The following is a 17,896-nucleotide window of genomic DNA, read 5'->3' as shown; positions in this document are numbered from 1 at the left end:
ACTATATATACTTGTAGACGAGGTTTTATGGTATTTCGCCTGGCACTTAAATCATATTGAAATATAATTTTGTATTTGAAAAATATTGAATGAAATTTTTTAATCCTTGAATTAATTACTTTGAGGGGTGTATTGGAAGATATACCATACCTGTTCGTACTTTTCCTGTTGGCGAATACTTTGCCACTTCGTTGGCAGCTTTTATCCAAAACAGGTTGCTATCCCTTGGCCACTTCATGTCAGTCTTCAGTTGGGTTGACACATATCTGTACAGGGCCTCTTCCTCTTCAATATCCCACTCGATTTTGGGTGTCTATAATTAGGACAAATAATTTATTCATAGATATTTATTGGCTTTATTACAGGATAAACATACTTTTTAAAATACAATAACCACAAGATGTACATGTAGGGGATATTAAGGCATTTTGAAATTTTGAAAAACCATGGCCCCCATGGATATTTTATACATTACTAGATTTTGTGTTTCTCGGGTCGGGCGCTTCTCGTGATAGGTCTATTTCTAATTACCCAAACCCGTTACCCATATACCTGCCCTGACTTTTTTAACTACTATGAAAAGCGTCTCTCAATGATCAAGACCCAACTTGACACAACTTAATCAACTCTGTTTGTTTTATAGGTGTGATGCTTACTACAGTAGTTCGGTAGGCCTACCCATAATCTGGAAACCCATCATTCGCCTCTTCCAAGCTGCCCTGTTACCACATTTAGAGAAACCGAAATTAGTATCTGGACGTGGATATAGGCCGTTACTAAAGTAATGAAATCAATCGCGAGAAAGCGTGAATAAAAACGGCCCCGAAAAAGCGGTTATAGGCCTTACCACAACGGATAATTTTATGTTAACCATTCTGGAGGATTCGGAAATAGTCATGTTCTGCTGAAATAGGCCTATATGCACGTGTTTGGTGTGTGCACGTGTTGCGTATTGAAATATGTGTTGAAAATAAGGCCTATAATTATTGGTCCGATGAGACGCACCTGTTAGTCACACCGTAATGCTTTTCTGATGCGCGCACTGTACTCTGCGCACACTCCTGTTGATACTCCGCGATAGCGCACCACAAGTACAAGTCCGCGCGGACGGACGGACGCGCCGTTATTAGTATTAAGATCGGGATTAAGATATTAAGACCAGATAACACAAAATCTTGTAAACACACACTAAACTCTGCCCTGACAATTTTAATTAGTGTTAACGAGGTTCCATACCATGCCCAACATAATACAACATGTTTATATTACATTATTATACATTTTTTTTAAAGTTGGAAGGTGGCAAGAAACTTTTTGTCAGCCAAAAGACTATTTCTGAACACTATATTGTACAAGACTATAATAATTATAATTATTCAAAAATGCCTCTTTTGGGCCCGTGGAGCAGATCGTGTCACCTATATTAGTTTCCCTTTAGTTTAAATTCTTTTCGTCAAAAAATTACCGACACATACACCCATATGCAATTATCGGTGACAAAAAAAATCTTACAATGTTTTCTTTATCTATAAAGAGTTGTTTCTTTCTAGTTGGCCTGTATAGTCTCCCAGTTGGTGTTGACCGAATATGCAGTCTCTTCCTAGCTTTCTTCTGGGGGGTTCTTTGATCTGCCAACTGAAATAACAAAATAATATTATACTAAAAATGTCAGCACTCTAATGATGGAAACAATAGATGAATAGATGCTGCAGTCCGTTGATGAAAACAATTTTGACAAGTTTTCTTAAATATCCTTATGAGCTATTCATGCTAAATTTCTAACACTCAGATTTTTTTGTTGTGTATTATTTTTTTCATGTTTTTAATTATAAAGGTGAATACGGTGAATATAGTATATAGATTTGGGTCTCATCTTGATTCAATAGCAATTAATATTTCAATCAATCACTTTTTTTTATAAAATAAAAATAAAAATGCAGCTAGGTCTTTAAAGAAATATTGTCAAAATAAAATCATTTTATATCACTTTGTTCTTTTAAAAGCACCTAGATGTGTATATGTCTACAAATGTAGCTTGAGTCCACGGAATAATGGTGGCACAATTCAGACTAAATGGTACATAATATATAAAATACAATCAATTCTGCCCTCTGATGAGGATCGAGGCACTCACCACTCTGTTGCCTTCAAGCTGAGATGAGGCCTTGCTGCACTCATTTGCTGGTTTGCCAATTTCATCTGGACTTCCGGAACAAACCTTTAATACAGAGCAAAAAAAATTAAGGAAAACTGATTGTTATCTACAACAATATGAAATTGAATAATATTGATGGATTAATATCAAATGTGTATCACTGAAATTGAACAAAAATGCAAACATACTGAGATGTTGATGTTGATGTGTCTGAAGGGGGCAGTGCATACACCCATCAAATGTGTGTCTTTGGGCCTCGGACACACACATTTGTACAGTGATTAAAATTCAATGAGAACCTTAAAACTGGTTCTCCTGATGGTTCCTGGATTAATTACAACTACGAGAAGCGAAATTGGTTCTCGTAAGCTAGTCTCAGATCGCACATGTTGTGTTATATTTTACCTTTGTTTCAGCAATTTATATGATTTAATAATCTCAAAAAGGCAAAGTTTTCTTCATTTTAGCTGTAAATTTATTGTATACGATCACAAACAGGAAACCATGGCCTGTGCATGTGCTTTCAATGTGTATTTCAACAACTCCCCCTATATCTTTGTACAGGAGCCAACAGTTGTTAATCCGTGATGAATCCACACTTTTACTGTAGCGTATACGCGCACGCGAGCGCGACTACCCGTTACGCGACAGCGCGTAAAATTCGTCATGCCTGGAACCTTTGTGCGTATGCAAGCTTACAAGTTGAATTCAGTATTTTTCAGGTAGCGGCTAAACTTTGCCGTTTTATTTTTGATATTAACGGAGAAATCATCGAAGTTTTTGTAAGGCTATAGTGACAATGATTAACTGACATTTCCTCGTGAAATAATCGTGAATTATACGATCTTTAGCTTCTTTTCGTTGTTGAAAGGGATTCAATCATGTTTCACCGTTGTTCATCACCGTTTAACAACTCGCGGCCGCATCGTTGTTAAACGGTGATGAACAACGGTGTACGTACATGATTGAATCCCTAATTATACTCGCGCATTAACCCATAATAGCTAAGCGAATTCACAAAAGGTCATAAAATTCAAATCTGCCTCCACAAGACATGATGCATGAAACAAGTACAAAGCAAATGAGTCAATCAAAATCATTTCTTTCTTTTGTGATTAATGCAGGTATCATGTCTTCTGGAGGCAGACTTGAACTTACCTTTTGTGAAATATTATTGCCCTATATGTGACCTCACTAGCCTATAGTTATGAAAGCGAACTACTTCAAATGGTATTCCCCACAGCAATACATGAATACAATTTTTGAATATCACTCTGCACTACAGCGTTAATGCAAACCGAACAGGTTACAGCAATATATTTCGAATTTGAACCCTGATACAGGCAGGGGTTTGCAGTACTACAAGCATGTTTTGTTGATATTTTTATACTGTTTACTTTCATTTGACAGAAGTATAATAATGGCGTTCTTATTGTTCGGGTTTGGCCAATAATTACTTAATTTACCTGAAATATCTTCAGACAAGCAAAACATGTAACAGACGAAAATTATGAGCCCCCACACATTTTGCCTTTGGAACCGAGGAATATCCCGACATATGACCGATGCAAAGTTATTAACCTCATTCATAACCGTCACTTTGATCTTTTAACTTTACAAAATAACACAAAATTTTCCTCAAAAGTTTGTAAAAATACACATTTTTACATCTTCCCTTTCACAAAATCGATCAGGCTAAAACAAAACGACCAATAACAAAAGTGCGTATCAGAATCTGTGCAAATATGGTAGGGCGCAATCCAAATACGGCACTAGCCAGCGCGCGCGCAGTTCATTGGACGCACAATACGGCGCACGCAGAAGTCAATTGTGTGCGACATTGGAACAATTACGCATTTTGCGGTCAATTGTGAGATATTAATGACCTTGATTTGCGTTCGCGTTTTCACAAATAATAAAATATGATTGGATCGCACGCATCGCTTTTATTAATGAGGTTATGAATGTCTCATATAACACAGGCGACATCATTATTTTGAGTAAAACAACGAGGCAAAGCCGAATTGTTTTAGGCCAAAAATAATGTGTCGTCGTGTTATATGAGACGATAGATGCACGACAGCGGCTAAAAACAATACCTTTATTCTCATTCTTAAACACTTTGCAAGGAATTATACCTAGAGCGATAGCAGCTTTTTTTAATGGAGCGTACTGCTATCAAAATCCTCTGAAATGCCATGTGCGAGTCTCTCATCACCAAAAAAATCATACATTAGGTATGCTAGGTGAATTCAAACTTGCCATCAAACTGCATCATTTTACATATCAAATTAAAGCCCTTGAGTAAAGAAAGCCAAAACTGAAAACATTTTTGTCATAGCACTTTCCGTAACAAAGTTACATCTTGTCAAAGATTGACTTTCATCAAAAAGATTCTGCTAGCAAAATTCCCCAAAACGGCATTTAGGGGTGTTTCTAGATCTTAGTCTCATGGCGATAGCAGCTTTTTTAATGGAACTGCTATCAAAATCCCTCTAAAATTCCATGTGCAACTTGATTATCACCATACAAAATAATATATTTGGGTCAAGTGAAGTATAGAAAACATATTTATGTAGGTTTCCTTCACCGACATATTCTTGAAAAAAATTCAAATTTCTATGTAAATATGCATTGTGTTTGGGTCCCGGTCTTGGCGAATTTCGCTGACTAGCAAATGTGTTAACTAAGGTTTGCCTGGGATACCTACATATATTTGGGTCAAGTGAAGTATAAATTAGGGGTTCATTCATAAATTTTCATGAATAAACGATTGTTTATGCCCGAGGGCATAAACAACGTTTAGTCATGAAAATATATGCATGAACCCCGTTCATACATAAGTAACATTCTGCTTGCTGTTATTTCCCTCCAAAACTAAAAATACCATCATTTTAAACTAAAATTACCAGTTCCTTATCATTTTTTAACAGTTTCTCCATCGCTAATTGTAAGAAAGCGTTTTCTTGCTCAGTCCATCGTGCTTGGGCGCTTGTTTAACATCAGCGTACATCACTCGCGCTTGGCGTAAATAGCTCGTGAACATAGACGCGTAATATCCTACTCGCGGCGTCCATCAGTTCTCGCGGCTTGTTTATAATCGGAGCGCAGGGCATAAAGCGTTGTTTATGCCCGCCTATCGACCAATCACGCATACTGTTATATAGCGAGTATGTATGAACAACATATTTATGTAGGTTTCCTTGAGCAAGCGGTTCTTTGAAATTTCTATGTAAATTTGTATTGCCGGTTTAGGCCATTTTGGCTGACTAGCAAATGTGTTAACTCATGAACTGACATGACTGACGTTTCCCTCTCATACCTACATATTTTGCGTACTGCACGGAGAAGTCAATGTGACTGTGAGTACCTCGGGCTATTGGAAGAGTAATTATTCTCATGTTTTAGTCTTTAACTTTCAAAGAACTTGCGCCCGGAACGTCGGCACTTATAATATTATTACTAGTTCATGACATGAGTTTTATAATTTAAGCTTATCATCATACAATGTCATACATGTACTAACTTACCGGTACGTCTTCGAAATCGAAGTCTTCTTCGCTCATTTCAGGTCTTTTCAAACTTGACCTTGAACAAACTTTCTTTCTCCCTTTGCAGTGCTGACTTCACTAAGCGAATATAACAACTCGCATGCGGTTTAATGAACCTATTTTTGCATCAGCACTTTAATGAAAAATTCGCTGTTTTGTTTACAACACCATCAAGTGATCAACCCGGTACAAACATCATAAACACGTAAATTGTGGATCAGCAGACGTTATTACGTTACTAGGCAATATGTTACTAAATTTAGAGGATCGCCATAAACATAAATCAGATATAAATACACGATGAAAATCCCTTAAAAATGCATAGCAAGTACATGATTTGAACACTTTTCAATGTGATAAAGAGTTTGGCGAATAAAAAAACATGTTTGATCCGGAACTAAGGTAATTCAAAATTTGAATAACTTTAAAAATCTTTTATTGCAGTAACATTGATTTCGGTAACCCGTTTCTAGGAGTCAGTAAAACTTAATATGGCAACAGACCAGGGAATCCCAATCGATCGCCGCATTTCATCGGGCTGTCATGGCGAACAATGCCAAGATATCGCCTTGCAATTTGCAAAATTAAACCTCTTTCCCGGGTGTTGCATCCATACTTTAAGAAAATGGTAGATAGAATAAAGATGTATTTAACTATTTCTGAAATAATATCTGGATGCCACACCCTAGCATTCTTGTCATTGCATGCTAAAGTTGACCAATTTTCACACACAAAACCAATGGGTGACGTCATCATTAGGGCAAATTTTAGCGATGAAATTCCCAATTTACCCATAATCCTTTGAGGACACACTACCCCCCCTAACAAAGGGATAGGCATCCTAGTCTGCTGCCCTCTTACGAAATATGTATCCTAGGTCTCACAAAAGGCGGATTAGCGGCCATTTTGTCTTCGACATCACGTGTCCTTATATTTTAGTACACAAATATATAAGTTAACAGGTTTACTATTTTAAAATTATATTTTGAGTATACAATATATTCTGTGAGTAAATAGATCAAATGACGATGATTGTTTAGGTATTATATGCTTGATAGAATTAAACTGTTTGACCAGCTAGTATTCTCCTCCGCCGTCAGTGTGATTCCAGTCACTCCACGTACCGTGTTGCGAAGGTGGAGGAGTCTAAAGCTGTATTGACGAACACGCATGCGTTAAAAATATGTAGCCTAGGTCGAACAATAGCGTGACGTAGTTTCCGGCATTGTTCCTATGCACTTTCACCCTCCTGGCAGCATTTAAAAGTCTCATTCCAGCCTTTCCTAGTGCTACACGGACCAACGGTCAATACAAACGGCGTATTCAGGATGAATCAGGAAAAACACAAAGGAACGAGGTTATTGCTAGCGGCCGGAATCTGGAATCCTGTGCTGTTGTGAAAAAAATTGCCCTGTTTTACCCGATTTCTTCCTACTTTAGAACGAAGTCTTCTGCATATGTTGTAAGCTTATGGGTTTTGAGTATTTTAGTAGTTCTTATTGAATGAGTTTTAACGTAATATAACGTATATATATCATATAAACGCAAAAAATCATGCATTCATGCAAATTTGTTTACAATCAATGCAAAAATGCATTGAACATGTTGAATGGCAATGCAAATTGCAATGCAATGATTGTGTTTGTACATGTAAGCTATCAGTACGACAGCAACTGAGCTCACTTCCGGTAATTTTTACCGGCGTGACCTCTGCTGTTACGTAACGCAATGTTGAAAATCAGGTGGCAAATACGGTTTTTCAGAAAACATAAAAAAAATGGAATACACGAGTCGTTTTCCATTTCCATTTCCATATTGCAGTACGGGCGCACAGAGTTTTTACGAGACATACTTACTTGTCCCGCAATAACGGGAATTCTTTTACCAACCGGACTTTGCTGTCCTGCAATATCGGGAAATCCTGTCATAACGAGACATTATGTTTTTAACATGCTTTTGGGGCTTCGGGCTAAGCGATTGAGTATCGCATGTCGTGAATAGCGTCATCGTGTTCAGCGTGAAAAGAACCCCTAAGTCGACCATGGTGGGGGGTTACGGCAAACTGGGATGTTACTGATATTTTGCTATGTCTTGTTTTCCATTGAAAAATCCATAGACAATTCGAACAATGCAATACATATTTAGCAACGTAATATAAACAATTTTTTATTTGACTTATTTCAAACAAAATATATTTTATTTGTTCCAAGAAAGAATTTCCAACAACTGAGGAGTCAAATTTTACTACAGTTAATTTCCCGACTCCCAAACAAAATTTATAAGTCATTTTTTTAACCACATTCCACTGCATACATTTTCAAAATATCGTGCTCACATTCGTGGAATTATTTATCGATAAGCTGCTCAAAAAAGTAGCATAATTTGCTGAAAACTGAATCAATTCCCATCGGATTTTTTTTCAGTGGGCGCCATGATGCTTATTAATATTCTGACGTAAAAAGGTCATAGGTTGAGTATTTGCATAATTCGGAAAACTCCGGAAACTCCGCTGCTAAATTTCATTCATAAATCCAAAGTCGGAAGCTTTTTCCGACCGATTATGGTGGTGGCGTCATCTAAAATGAGCCATCTGCGCTTGCGCCGAGTGAAAATAACAGCGGCCATTTACACACTGCCGAATGCATACTTCGATAATGTCCTCTCATGGTAGTTTTCACGTTATAACGGGACTTCCTTCAATCACCGGACTTTAGGGTACGGTGGGAAATAATAATTACGAATATTTAATAATGTCTGTTTATTGCAAGACATCCTCTAATGTAAGAAAGTCCGGTAAAAAGTCTGTGCGCCCGTACTGTATTGAGCCCATAGTCTAGATAAGATATGAAACATGAGTATAAGGCAAAGAATAACGTGTTAAAGTTGAATTATTGTGGAAAAAATGAATGCTTTTGGTGCGCGAAGTAGCCTAAAAAATGAGAGAAAATGCATGTCACGATCACTAAAAATGGTTAGGCCCATGAAAGTCAATTCCGAGTTTATCGTCCCTTTTTTTTCCCAGGTTGGTGAGTACCCTGAGTAAAGATAGTCACTTGCGCTGAGCATCAAATTGGTCACTTATCGCTCACTGTTCAAAATGTGACATCTACACCAATTACAGTCCCGAAACTGTCTACTTTTTAGCCGACCTCAATTCCGAAACATTTAGTGATAGTTAAAAATGCGATCCCCAACCCTTTGGTTACCTTTGGACGAATTTTTGAAATCTCCATGAGTCTCCGTGTCTGAAATTCCCCGGTACAAACATCGAAAATGTCGCAAAATCTCAGTTCCGGTGATGATACTATATCCGCATCGCTGCGTATTGCTGTATGGAACCAGATATAGTTGGTGAGGTGACTTTTTCATTTTTCATTATTTCATCAGATTTCATTATTGACCTAAAATGCGTGTTGATTTAAAGCCACACTCGTACATGTTATTTATAAACATGTGTTTATATGGGTAGGGACTAGAAAAGTTAGAAAAGAGCCTGGTTTTGCTTCCAAGTTATGAATTTATATGTTTTACAAACAAAAATATATGTTTCCAATTGCTAAAACTGGTGAAAACACTGATAAGTTGAAAATAATGAATTATTTTGGCATTTTTGAAAATTTGACGTGGTGTTTTGGTTTCCAAAAAGTGACGCTTGGGCGGGGGACGATAAACTCGGAATCGACTTTCACTCGCCTTATATCTACAGCTTTGAGGAAACGCCGGTCTAACGCTTTTCTGTTATGATAAACATTAATTAACCAGAGCTTGTATTAAATTTTCAGTGAAAATGAGCGGTGGAACAACCTAGTCGTAGGTTGAAAAGTTGCGTTCTTTGAGTTCTCGTGTCGTTAGCGCACGTTGCAAGTGTCACGACATCAACTCACGATGCTTCACGAAATGGATCCCAGCCGGCGCTGTCTATTATACATGTTATATTGATCAATATAGCAATTAAAAATGTCTATTGTTATATATTTTATAAATGCAAAATACTCTATTGTGTAACAAAATATTGTAGTCGTCAAAGAAGGTAGTATCATCTCATTTAACTGAAGTACAAGCAGTTTTGAAAAGATTGTTGCTGAGTGAGATACTTGAACATGTTGAATGAGAAATAAGATAGCAAAATTATACCCTTTGCAAAAACAAGATGCGATGGCTTAGTGCACAGAGCGACGGTATGCAGTGCGAAAGGTTGAGAGTTCGATTCCCACAATGTTATTCTTTGAATTTTTCAGTTTGTTTTTCTTTCATTTTTTCTCTCCCTTTTGTCTTTAATAATATAAGCCTAATGAATGTCAGCTTGAAGGCCCACTTTTTTCATGATTTATTTCTTGTTGCTAAGTATTTCATATTTAGGCCTAATCCTACATTCGATCGATTTGATATCTTTTAAAAAATTCTATTTTATATATTATATTTCTGGAATGAATTAACACCGTCCAAATAATGTAACACAAACCTTTATGCTGACTTTAAAATTGTTTGAACGTTGGGAGTATTATTTTCAAGGTAAATAACCAACAATGGACAATTGACAATGAAAGTTTCTTTGCAGGAAAAACATCGGCCGTACAAACTACAATATATCGCGTGACAGTAGTCAGTAGGCTAACTCCAGCGTGACAGACGGGACATTTAGATAGGCTCTTTTTTTTCAAATGCCTCAACAAAAAAATCTACAAGACATATCCCAAATTGTTATACTCCAAGTCAAAGAGAACATGTCATAATTTAATTTAAAACACACAAGATGAAACAAAGTGATTCAATGGCTGTATGGTTGCAAATTGAAATACAGCGTGACAGACGGACGGAAAAAGCACCTATTTTAAAAAAAAGTACATTCTTGCAAAACTCTATCTGTTCTCAAGTGAGATTTATTGAAAAATGCTGTCAAAATTAAACATTGGTACATAAACTCTCAGTAAACATCATACTCAAAAAATGCAAAGCTGAGACTTTTATACCTGGGCTCGACAAAGTCGTGACAGACGGGACGTGACAGACGGGACCATTTTTGAACATTTTTTATGTGTTCTTTAGAGCAATGGTGAGTTGCTCAAATATACTTTGTGGGATTTATTTTCTTACAGAAATTACAAACAACATCTAATCATGATAAAATATTACCTTAAACATCATTTGAGGTCTCTCATGCGAAGGGAGTCAACCTCAAACAGCCAGTACCCATAAAAATGATCAAATTTTAGTGTTTACAATGGTTTGACTGCCAGATGGAATTTTAATTGTCAAAATGAGCATTAAATCATTTTTTATTTGCCAAAATTTAGTGCAGAATATGAATCTGAAGTAAAAAACCCAAAATTTCTGACTTGAAAATTTCCCCCCATTTGATTGTACATGGTAAGAATGCTAAAATGTGACAGGCGGACACATTTTGAGATGGAATATCTTCTATACTAAATGTCAGTGAACAATTTTACTTTGTTTTTTATATGAGGCCTACTTGATATGAGATAGGAATTAAGTTTTGAACAAAAAATATATTAAAATATAGAAAATAAACAACTTTTTGATGTTTTTCTGTGACAGACGGGACATTTCAATACCCACATTTGAAGGCCGTAGTATACATTTATACTGTTACTGATGGGTTTAAATTTTGTTATGGAATTGCAGGAGAGATATCAAAGCTGATATTAAACCACTAATACATATCTTTTGTGCATGTACACTGGGATCAGCAATACTCATAAGATCAGCAATTTCCTGCAAAATTAGGGATACACAAACCTGTTCCAGTTCCCACTACTTAAAATTGTCATAAAAATATATTAAATTGTGCAAGGCAAAAAACAAAAGTGGTTTCTGAAAGCTTTGTTAGTCTACTTTCCAGGAAACAATAACTTGGAAGCATTGAATGAACTTTTAAAATTTATGAAAATGTACCATTTCTGTGGAGTTAGCCAGTAGTCAAGCACAAAGATAAACATTTCAACATGTTCAACATACGACTAAGAATATACCCCAACCAAAATTCACAAAATTTTCAGGCAAGCTAACTTTAGTTATTCTATAACATGACACCCATTTTTGATTTCGGCGCTTTTTCTTGCTTGATGATATGAACATTTTTGTGTTCGTGACATGCAATTTTTCTCATTTTCCCAGCTACTTTGGACATGTTCAAGCTTCTTTATTTTCCATTTAATTCAACTTTTACAAGTTATTTGTTGCTTTACACAAATGTTTGATATCTTATCTGTGGTCAGGGCACATAAATGGAGCAATATACGACCCGTGTCTTCCATTTCTGGAGCTATTTTGATAAAACGTGTTTGCCTGCTAAAATTTCAACATTGTGTTACGTAACTCGTGTTCACCAACCCGTATAAATTTTCTGTCGAACAAAACAGGTCACGAAGTTGCCGTCGTACTGTATAAGTTAAGTTATATTATGATAGTTGATGATTTCCAGTAACTTTAATGTGAATAAGAGGATTAAGGGTTTAAGGCGTTGCACTGTTGTAGCAATAAAAAAAAAAGTGAATTCAAATTTGCCATCAAATTCAAACCATGACTGTCCATGAATCTATAGATGTGGTCATGTGTCTTTTGATACATGGATCAAATCCATGGGTTCCTACAGTCACCCATGGAAAACAGGGTACTGTAAACCAGTACACCATGCTCATATGGGCCATGAGTTTACAGTCGGAATATGCGCTCGATAGGGCGACCTACACCCATCGAATGTGTCATCTGCCCACTGAGTGAGGTGACCTCCCCGAACAGGGCGACAATGTATCGCTGTAAACGGCAGAACAGGTTTAGCCCTCACTTCACAAAAGCAATTCGTTTTTCACAAAATATTTCTTTGCCAATTTACTTTTGATATAACATCAAAAATCTCAACGGGTCAAAAAAATCACAGAATTCCTCTGCAATATGAAACTAAGTTTGGAGGATATTTGTGAAAGAAATCATATTTTGAAATGCACAACATTGCCAGAAATTATTACATATTATTTGTACTAGGCGGTTACCCGTATTTTGCGCTTTTCGGCTGTCATGGTTATTGGCTTTTGCAGATCTCAAAATCAGGGTGTGTCCTTTCCTTTGGCTGGGATCACTTTCCTCACAGCTGAGCTCAATTGCAGCTTTTTGCAATTTGACCTGACTTTCTGTTCTGACCTGACACCCACCCATCAAGTTTGAGCTCCATAGGGGCAATTTGAAATTTCTACCTTTTTTGACCTATGACTTGTTAACCGTAGGTCTGACGAAAAGGTCACCGTGGAAACTTTTGTTTGGTAGTCCAAGATACACCCACCCACCCACCCACCAAGTTTGAGCTCCATGGGCAATTTAAAATTTCTACCTTTTTTGACCTATGACCTCTTAACCGTAGGTCTGACAAAAAGGTCGCCGAGAAAACTTTTGTTTGTTAGTCTAAGATCCACCCACCCACCAAGTTTAAGCTCCATAGGGGCAATTTAAAATTTCTACCTTTTTTGACCTATGACCTCTTAACCTTAGGTCTGACAAAAAGGTCACTGGGGAAACTTTTGTTTGTTATAATTAAAGACAGAGATTAAAAAAATTTGTCACGTCTGATGTCACTGTCAATTACGATCCTTGATTGGTTTACACAGGTTAATCAGCGTGTAAAAGGAAGACCGATCTATCTGGTGCTGCTCGGAGAAAAGGAATAGCAGCTTTTCTAGTCATTGTTGACATGGTGCCTTCGCCAAAGAAAGTTTCCTACTATAAAGACCTAACTTTTGAGATGGTTTGCATGTCGAAAGGTGCAAAATTAACAATAATAAAGCGCCCGGTTATAAATCAGCGTTCAGCAAGTCATCATCACGACACTTGTAAACAAACCATGCTCGAATTTGATTGACAGGTGACGTTAGACGCGATAAATTCTTTTTATCTCTGTCTTTAATTATAGTTCAAGGTCCACTCACCAACCAAGTTTGAGCTCCATAGGGGCAATTTGAAATTTCTATCTTTTTTGACCTATGACCTCTTAACCGTAGGTCTGACGAAAAGGTCACCGTGGAAACTTTTGTTTGTTAGTCCAAGGTCAACAAACCCACCAAGTTTGAGCTCCATAGGAGCAATTTGAAATTAGACTTCAATTGGACTTGACCCGGTCGTTGACCTTTGACCTTAAAAAATATAAACTGGTTCTTCCTCATATCAAGCTGCACCTACCCACCAAGTTTGAGGAACGCACAACCCCCAGTCTCCGAGAAAAGATGCGGACACACAGACAGACAGATTCCAGTGAACTTTGTGTCACACCTCTCATTTTCTATCATGATGCACCAAGCTAGGTATTTAGGGTCATATCTGGAAATCTATACACCCTATGATAGCAAAAGTATACATTTTTAGAAAGCTATTGGCCCAAGGAATCCAAAAATGGAATTAGAATGAGTGTAGGGTGCAATCCCTGGTGCATGTGGAAAGAAATATGATTTGTAATTTAAATGAACCTTCCCTGAGGTACTGATTTTCATTCATGTGTAACCTACCTTTCATCAATTCTTAATGCAGTTTTAAAATGTTCAGACCATTAACTTTCTAATTTTATGAAGCTTAATGATAGTAAACCAATGTGTATATAAATTTCAGAAATTGGCCAGTGGATTTAATTCCATTTTAACCCATCAGTTTAGTACATTTTCAAAAATATTTTTTTGGGGTATTGTAAAACCCTACACGGATTTTAAGTGCATTTTTGGATTCCCTGAACCAAGAACTTACCGTACCAGAAATGTTAACTTTTGCTATCATAGGGTGTATACTTTTCAAACTAGAGCGATGGTAATCTCAAGTGGTATATTGCGCTTGAATATATTGCGCAGGTGGTACAAAAGGGGAGTAAAGGAAGCGATCTATGTCAAGAAAGAACAGCCTTCACTCAACAGGGGAGGCGGCCTGCGTCACAACTTGGTGGGGGCCTACAATTCTGTTATTAAGAACATTCCAAAGAAGTTTGGCTCTAAATCTACAACCTCTGGCAACACCATCTCGCCACTGGTCAGTGACCAATTGCCGACGGACCAACAGACGGCCTGAAGATGCACCTATGGTTTGTCCGCTCTAAGTACAAAGTGACAACACGCGCGTGAACAGTGTGCAGTGCTGCGTCTCTGCTGCAGGTATGCGTGCCTACAAAGTCGGCACAATGTGTGCGGCCGCGTCGGTACTTTGTACTTCAGACTAGATAGACTGTAGGATAAGGTGTGAAACCGTTGCCTCTCGAAACTGTGAGTCCAGTTGAATAGTTTTAACGAATCTAATTTTAAATAGTTTTGAACTATTTTGTAGCTTTGGTTTGTGACCAATCAATGCACTGGCACAGTTCTCCCTTGGTTCCCATGTGTTTCAGAAAAAAAAATGGGATTTATTTAATACTGGTTCAGAAGTTAACTTTTGAATATTTTTTCATGACCATTCACATTCAAGCATATACATGATGTATATGACCGCGAAAGCAAGCGCAAGGCAGTGGCGTAGCGTCATAGGATCACAGTTTATACTGTTAATTAGTAATAATAACAAAAATAACTCAATTTCATATTGTAAGCATTTAATACTAAGGATTTCACAAACAGTTTGCATATATATAAAACCATTCCACTCTGACCTTTGGTGTGTGTCATCAAGAGCAATACTATAGCAGTGCAGTGAAAGAGTATGTAGCAAGCATGCTCTCTATTCAAATGTTAGAGGTCAAAAGGTCATGGCAGAGAGGACATCTGTACAATTCAATTTGACTGTGCTGTTATTTCAAATAATACTGCCAGGGCATTTGCCGATTCTGAATCCCTGTCTCTATTATTGATAAGTGAGAGTACAGTCATTACACACACATACTAATGGAACCAATCAACACTGGGGACTGCCTTGGAGGAACCCGTTCATCATGATGAGCAGAGGCTTGCCATTGAGCAGTATACCTATTTGGCTATTGTACACATAGTGTTTTAGTAATTTATTTCAACTTTGATATTGATAGTACCAGTATGATATGTAGTAGTTGCTATGATTGTTATCTTGCTAAACTATAGAACTTATTACTTTGTACTATGTTTGTAAACTTTAAGCAACTTTAGTCTGCCCACTGATGCAGCAAGATAAATTTGACATGTGACTTGCTCCTATGGAAAGTCGCAATTGATAATTTCAAGACCTTCTGGCTGCTGCAGCAAGGCTTATATTAAGCAGGCACCCAGGCTCTTTTTACCCCATGGTTACCCAGTTTTGGCTCCTGGTGTGTCCAATATTTTACACTACAAACTATAGGCCAGGAGCCATCTTTGGGATCAGGAGCTGATTTTAGCTCCTGGTCCAAGTATACTTAATATAGGGCAGTGCTGCTGCGTTGATGTTCTTTGTTTGACGCACACCTGTACAAGCCAGAAGTATGTCTCTGTGAATGGGGCCTGTGCAAACCAGGAGGATGTCCTTTGTGAATGGGACACAGTGGGCATTCACAAAGAACATGCTACTGGCTTGTACAGGTGTGTATCAAACAAAGAATATCAACTCGGCGGCCAGAAGGTCTTGAAACTACCAAATTGTGACTATGTACTAATTTTGTGGGAGCAGGTCACATATGACTTGATCCAATCAGACCAAAGTCAGCAATAATGAAATTGAGATATATGTACGATACTTATTACTATAATCAAATGAAGTATTTCTTAATTTGATTATAGTAGGCAAAAAATGAGGAGCAAAAATACATAAAAAAATGGACATAGAGTTAATAACTATGAAACCAAATTATATGCCAGGGACATTTAATTAAGGATATCAGCAACATTGATAGGGCTTGTTGGTACCATACCAAATTAGTATGGTACCGGGAGTGGTAATAACCCAATTACATTGTAAAATGTCTGACTTTAGTCTGAGTTGATCAGGTTGTGTCACAACTTGTAAACTTTTTTAAGTGCATACAAAGATGCAACTAGTTAGTACTTACATTTTAAGTTATAGTTTCTCCACCATATTCAAGTATACTACACTTAAGTTATGGCCTATATTATAAGTTATATACTGTAAACGTTCGCCTAATGGCGCTATGGGCTCCCTTGACATAACTGGATTTTTAGACACAAACTAAAAGTGCCCTCCCATAAAAATCTTGTTGGGATTTTTAGAGGAAGGAGCTCTCTATTTGTACATGAAATTTACCCCAAGGCAAAGGAAGCCCAGATGCGCCATTAGGCGAACGTTTACGGTATCACACTATATTCAAGTATGCTATTACCGTGTTTCGCCTTGAAAGTTTGGGAGTGATGTCAATAAAGTGCTTAAGGGGGGTACTGCACCCCTGGCCAATTTTGTGCCTATTTTTGCATTTTTCTCTAAAATTATAGCGCATTGGTGGTAAGTAAGATATTATAGGGGCAAGGACTACAACTACTGCACTGAAAATTCAGCACCTCAAGGCAAGTAGTTATTGATTTATTGATCAAATATTGGTTTTCCCTCATGTTTGACTGTAACTCCACAACTGTTGTCTCTGCTGAAATAAAATTTCCAGTGCAGTAGTTGTAGTCCTTGCCCCTATAATATACATAGCTTACTTGTCACCAATGCGCTATAATTTTTGAGAAAAATGCAAAAATAGGCACAAAATTGGGCAGGGGTGTAGTATCCCCTTAAGTCACTCAGTCACAGAATAGAAGTGGGTGCGCCAAGTTAATTTCACAGGCCGTATACCCCAGAGCCTAATATACTGAGCGCATAAAAAAGTATCTGTACACTTTAAACAAAAGCAATATCTAAACACTAATCAATAGATGGAGAATTTCGTTCTGCGTACTTTGATAACTCATTCGGCACAATGGAACTTGATTTTCCCTCCTTATTTCAGACCTTCCAACTGTCCCTCATTTGGGGGTTACCAAAGTGAAAATGAGGGACAGTCCTGGTTTCAGAAAATTTCAGTGATGGCAAATTTAAATGTTAGAACAGCAGAAAACGATGCAAATTTCACTTAAAAATTTTGCTTTAGCATTCTAGTCTATTGTGATAAATTTAGACCTTCAAACCCTTCTCTGGAGCTTCAAGTATTGCACACCTCAAGTCTTTGAATTTGTCAATACATGGTTTATGTACATGTACAAGGTTTTGGTCTCAATATCCCTCATTCTGACTTCGGTAGGTTAGCAAGTCTGTTATTTGAATGAAAAAA

General features: G+C 37.2%; 1 protein-coding gene and 1 long non-coding RNA gene across 2 annotated transcripts in view; one reads left to right on the top strand and one right to left on the bottom strand.

The window, feature by feature from the left end:
• Window positions 1-1,484: 1,484 nt before the first annotated feature.
• LOC140163968 (uncharacterized) lies at window positions 1,485-5,894 on the bottom strand. Its single transcript, XR_011860447.1, has 3 exons — window positions 5,686-5,894; window positions 2,135-2,218; window positions 1,485-1,635 (listed from the first exon to the last, which is right to left on the bottom strand). It is a non-coding gene; the product is annotated as an uncharacterized lncRNA (long non-coding RNA).
• Window positions 5,895-7,066: 1,172 nt separating this feature from the next.
• LOC140163588 (microprocessor complex subunit DGCR8-like) overlaps window positions 7,067-17,896 on the top strand; it is a 42,046-nt gene continuing 31,216 nt past the window's right edge. Inside the window, exon 1 of the mRNA XM_072186903.1 lies at window positions 7,067-7,168. The gene's annotated coding sequence lies outside the window, so the exon portion shown is untranslated. The remainder of the gene's footprint in view (window positions 7,169-17,896) is intronic.

This window comes from Amphiura filiformis, chromosome 11 (assembly GCF_039555335.1).
Source record: "Amphiura filiformis chromosome 11, Afil_fr2py, whole genome shotgun sequence".
In the NCBI taxonomy this organism is placed as follows: Eukaryota; Metazoa; Echinodermata; class Ophiuroidea; order Amphilepidida; family Amphiuridae; genus Amphiura; species Amphiura filiformis.
This window is presented reverse-complemented; position numbering and strand designations above follow the sequence as displayed.